The following is a 6,150-nucleotide window of genomic DNA, read 5'->3' on the forward strand; positions in this document are numbered from 1 at the left end:
GCAGAGACTCCAATAGTCTCATGCTTGGCTTAGGGAAATACTTATGTTTCAATTTATCTATTTGTGAATTTAAAACTTTTTAGTATTTTTTATTTACTTTTATTTAACTCCTCTTTACTTAATAACCTTTTTTTTATTTATTGACTTGAATGCTCATCAGAATAAGTGGCTTGCCTTTATTATAATATATATCAAGCCTTCCCGGGAAGCACATGCGGTCACATGCCTTGTTCGTCCACGCTTAAAGTAATTTTTTTAGACAACTTGAGCATGTTTTTATATAGTAAACATTTTAAGAATTTGCTGCAAAATAGAATAAAACAACAACACTCAAAAAAAAAAAAAAAAAAAACTGTACAAAATAGAAAATCTAAATAAAATAAGCTATAAAAAATTTAATAAAAAAAAAAATTTTTGTCAAAAAAATAATATAGATAAATATTTTACTGTTTTTGTTTTCTTATTTTTAGGACGTTTGTCATTTTCCACTACCAAAATTGATACAAATCGAGGGGAAAAGCGTATGACGAAAATAAAAATATTTTTTGTTTTTCAGTTTTTTTGCGACTTCTTTCAGTCAGTATATAAAAGAAATACTTTATAAATTGCACTAGAAACATGGACAATTTTTAAATTTGTTTTTCAAATGTCTTTGCTAAACTTTACTGTGATAAATGAAACGATGCTCCAAAATTTAGTGAGCTAGTTCTTTGTTAATTTACTGAACTTTCTTAATGAAATTTTAAGGAGCCTATTTAAAACTTTTTTTTAAGTTTTTAAATATTTTTTAAAACAGAGCAGTTGTTATGTCCATTATCTTTAATAGTTTGTGAAATGACGTAAAAACAAATAAACGAATTAACCTAAAACAAAAAAACATAAGAAAAAAAAATTAAAAAAATTTCTTATAGTTCTAGCATACATAGCAAATTAGTTTTTTTAATAATAATCGTGAATAAATAACATATCAAAATATTCAATTGTTGTTAAATCTTTATAAATGATGTTTTTTACAACAATGACTTTAAAATAAAGAATACAAAAGTTGTAAAAATTTTATTAAAAAAACAAACATTTTATTTACTTTTTTTAGTTATTAAATTTTTTAGTTTATTTAATTAAACTTGATATTTCGTTACAATTTTTTTTCCTTTTTTTAGGATTTTTTTTTCTTTCTTAGTAGATATGCGGTAGTAGTGTAGTGGTAGAGTGCTCGCTTCATAAGCGAGAGGTTCTGAGTTCGATTCCCACCACATCCCTGGTAGTACCGCGCTCAACTTGTTTCTCCACCCAGTGGCCTTGTTCGTCAAGGTTTGTGTTTCGGAGTTATAGAGTTGAGAGGGGGTTATAACCACAAGTAGCCTCCTCATCTGTAGTGGCCTTCTCGGCCTTGGGGAGAAAAAAAAAGATAAGGTATGCTTTTTGCCGCAAATTATTGAAACACTTTATAAGTTAAAAGATGAAAACTGCTGTGGTCAGTTTGTCTAAAAAAGTTACTTTAAATGTGGGCGAACAAGGTGCACGACCGCACGCGCTTTTGGGGAAGGCTTGATATATGTATTATATTTTATTATTATTGTCTCAAATTTTTTGTTATTCAATCTCTTGCTCAGATAATTAACTAATCGTTTCTTTTTCTTTATCTTTTACGCAAGAACAACTTTCTGGACAACAAATGAGTTTTTGTCATTGCAAGAAAAGCAAGGAGATATTGTTTGATGCTAAGGTCCATTATTCTTATTACTAAATCTTGTAATTTATCTCAGAATTTATATTCTAAAGACTTTTGGAAAGTCTTTAGAAATATCATTAATGATGGTCCATCTTTAATACATCTATTCTTATTAGAATTCTTATTCTTTTTCTCTAACTCATTTTTTGAATCTAAAGACAGAAAGAGCATGCTCTTTCTGTCGTCCCAAATAAACAGATAGACCCATTTTTACGCATTGGATTGACTCCTGCTTCTGTTGCTAAAGTTATTTCCTACAAAAACTTGGAGCTCGTAGTTTGGACAACATTCCACTAAAACTCTACTTGTTACTCACCTAGTAAATGCAAGATGTGTTTTGTTTGTTTAAAAGATGTATTTTATATATGTATAAAAAGCATATAGAAACATTTCTTAGATAAAACATGTTTTGTATTTACTGGGTCACAAGACAACAACTCTGCGGAAATATATTTAGCATCATGGAATTATTATTGATGGTCCTTTGACTGGAGAATCAAAAAGCAACTCAAATCCACCACCTGATCACGCTACAGTTTTGTTTAATATGATAACTAACAACAAATTTATTTGCTCATCAACAAAGAAGAAATCATCTTCCTAAAAGTCAAACAACAGTGATGAATTTATACCAGATTTGGTGATAAAAAGGAAATGATGAAAAATAAAATTATTGAAAAAATTCAAATGGGATATAAGTTCAGCTTAACACATGATAAATACACATCTTTGAGGCAAAAAAAGTACATTGGTTTCAACCTACTTGAAAGTGAAGGTAAGAAAAGCTATAAAGTTGGACTTTGGTTTCTGTCAAGCTGAAAGTTTAATGCAAAGTGTTAAGAATCATTTAAATTCATTTGGTGTCTGTATGGAAAGAAATATAGTAGGTTCTACTCAAGATGGTACAGCAATCAACAAGAGGCTCATGCAAATAATGGACATTGTTGATCAGTTTTTCTTTAATCATGCAATTCATCTTGATATATGTGACACACAAGAAAAGTCACAAAGATATTAATTGCAGAGGAAGCAAACAGTAATTCAGAAGAGGATGTAAATGAAGTTCATGATGATAATTTCAGTTATGGCCTAACTTGAAATTTTAATGAATGCACAAAAAGAAAGGAAAAGAGGAATTTTGGTAAAGAAATTTAACTGCATCTGGATGTTTGTCATTGCTGAAATTCAAATTTTCAATGACTGAGCTTTTGTTAAATATAAAAAAATGTTTATTCCAGACATTTTCTGATTTGAGCAGATACTGTACTTGAATTGATGCTTGCAAAACTATTTAATATGAGTACAGAAAATACTTTAAATTTTGTTGGCAAACTTGCATTTAAGCTTTTTAGATTTCCTTCTAATAACAAGGAAACACTACTAGCTGAAGCTCCATGTACGACACCTAAAAGCTTGTTACTCTTAAGAATGATTTAAACGCTTTTCTTGATAATATGATAATATCTTGATAGTATCTTGATAGCTTCATACACTTGCCCAAATCTAATGAGTTTAAATGGCTTAAACAAGAATTTTCTGTTCCAAATTACTTAAAAGTCTTTACGAAATTTTTGAAAAAATTTACAATGCCAACAGATGCATTGTGTGTGTGTGTTTTTTTTAATTGCACCAGTTTCTGCACAAAAATCAGATCATTATAAAGTTTTTTTGAAATTTTTTTTTCTAAAAATCTTTAATGAAATAAGTCAGTATAAGTTTTATGTTGGAATATAAACATAATATTAGAACACTTCGTTCGTGAATGACAGCCCATAAAATTTAGAGAACCGTATTAAATTTTCTGTGAAGCTGTCTACTGCAGTATACACTATAAAATGTGAAAGATTTTATTTTACTTTTTTTGTAACCTGGTCTATCAGACCTCGCATATCGTCCGAAGAAGAGGAAATTCCATGTCTTAAAACATGCATTGTGCTATTTTATGTAATTACCATATTAATGTAGGTCTACACAATATTTTAGTTATATATTCATTATTAAAAATGTATACATTTTTTTGTTATTTGAACAATTAGAAATTAATGCATTTGATAAGTTAGCCAGCTTCAATACTGGACCAATCACAAAATATCATTAATCACAAATAATGATATTTTGAAGTAACTGGGCATGAAATTCGGATTTCACATGATTAGAAGATGTAAGGCAATCAATAATCAAAGAACTGTAGAAATTAAAATGATAAAAGGGCAGCAAATATTACCAGCATGGAAAAAAACTGAAGTAAAAGACGTCTTTTACTTCAGTTTTACTAAAACCCTTTTTTTCTTAGAATAGTGGTTTTTGCATGCTGGTCAGTAAAATTTGGAGAGCCGTATTAAATTTTTTTTGTGAAACTGTTTTCCCCAGTATACTCTATAAAACGGAAAATATTTTGTTTACTAAAAAAAAATGCTTTATATTTAAAAACAGATAAAGAATTCGAACATGAAATTTGATTGCAACATTGTGGTGGTGACAAATTATTATGAAAAATCTGCTCCTTTTGTTTCATAGCTCTACCTTGTAACAATATTTTAGTTATATATTGAATAGTAAAAATTTACACATTTTTTTTGTAATTTAGCCAGCATGTTTATTTGGTCATTTTAAGAGATTTTTTGGTTACCAAGGAAATCGCATGCATTTTAATGAATTATTTTAAAACAAAATTACTGTTTTAAAAAAGTAGTCATTATTTTGCTGTCACAAATAACCATTATAAAAATATTAGGATTTTAAAAGAGGGTAGGGTAGCCCCTTAGCAAGTTTAATTTTTTTTTTTAATTATTATTTTTTATCTTGTTTTTAACCTTGTCCATCAAACCTAGCATATTATCCGAAGTAGAGGAAGTTTCTTGAAATTTTTTTTTCTAAAAATCTTTAATGAAATAAGTCAGTATAAGTTTTATGTTGGAATATAAACATAATATTAGAACGCTTCGTTTGTGAATAACAGCCCATAAAATTTAGAGAACCGTATTAAATTTTCTGTGAAGCTGTCTACTGCAGTATACTCTATAAAATGTGAAAGATTTTATTTTACTTTTTTTGTAACCTGGTCTATCAGACCTCGCATATCGTCCGAAGAAGAGGAAATTCCATGTCTTAAAACATGCATTGTGCTATTTTATGTAACTACCACATTAATGTAGGTCTACACAACAGTCTATTTCGTTAAAATTGAGTTGAATATTTTTCTACATTAAAATGTGCAGATGCATTTAAAATTAAGTGTAAATTGAAAATATGTATTGAATAAAATTTAATGTGAATGTACAAATGTATTTAAAATGAAATGTTTTTACTAAAAGTAAATTGTAAAAACATTGACAATTTAGTTGCTTTCAGTAAAATTCAGTAATGTTGTTTTAGTAAAACAATTTTATTTGAAAGTGAAATTTATTTATACCTTTGATATAATATTTCATATTTTTTTCCTAGATAATCTTCCTACTCAAAAAAGTCTGATTTATGAGACAATGCCCCTGAGAAAACAAGATATACCTCGTTGGGCACCGCCAAGTTATGACGATTGAAAAATTTAGCAGCAGCTATTTTATAGCTTTTTTATTTTTTTGATTAAATACTTCTTGGTAATTTTATTGATAATTATAATATTATTATATAATTATGTTATTAATATTATAATATTAGTAAATTATTATATAATTTTATTGATAATTATTATATAAAGAATTATTGATAGTTTTAGTATTTGTTGTTGTTGTTTTTTTGTTTCTTTATAGAATGATCTATAAATTTGCGAATCCTACAGTATTTTTTACTAAAAAAAAAAGTTTTTTTTATGTACTTTTTTATATACTTAAAAATCTCTGCACAATTTCAATTCTTTCTAAAATAGTTTCATAGCCATTACAATTTTTAAAAAGTCAACCGTCTTTATAAATATATATATTTCCCCCGACTAACTAGAAATACTTGCAACTAAAACCAGATTACACAAGCCATAGTAGACGGGTTTAGTAAGATAATGTAATATTTGACCCATTAAATGTTTAAGTTATGCGACTAGGCCAAACCACCGACTTTATTTCTATAGTTTATTATCGCTTTACGTCCAGTATGGACGGATTGCTTAGAGATTTCAGGACGTAGAAGAATCCAACAGAAAAGCGACAACGCCTCGACTTTCATCGATTCGACTCATGCTATACTTGCTTCCCAAAAGTTTAGTAATTTTAGTAGTTAGGTCAAAAGTCGGTATTCTTCATTTCTTTATTTCACAGATATAAAGGTCTTGAAAATACCCTTTTCAATCCATTTAATTGCGTAGAAATGGCTCGCGTTAGCAAGCCAGGGGAAAAATTCTTATACACTCATTAAATGGCCTTCTCCACGGAAATCTTTAGTAAAAGGCGAAAGATTTAAGCGTAAATGAAGAAAGCCCAGAGTTG

General features: G+C 28.2%; 1 non-coding gene across 1 annotated transcript; it reads right to left on the minus strand.

Moving 5' to 3' along the window:
- Positions 1-6,032: 6,032 nt before the first annotated feature.
- LOC136084450 (U5 spliceosomal RNA) lies at positions 6,033-6,150 on the minus strand. The gene has a single exon (XR_010640565.1). It is a non-coding gene; the product is annotated as a U5 spliceosomal RNA (small nuclear RNA).

This window comes from Hydra vulgaris, chromosome 08, assembly GCF_038396675.1.
Source record: "Hydra vulgaris chromosome 08, alternate assembly HydraT2T_AEP".
NCBI lineage: Eukaryota > Metazoa > Cnidaria > Hydrozoa > Anthoathecata > Hydridae > Hydra > Hydra vulgaris.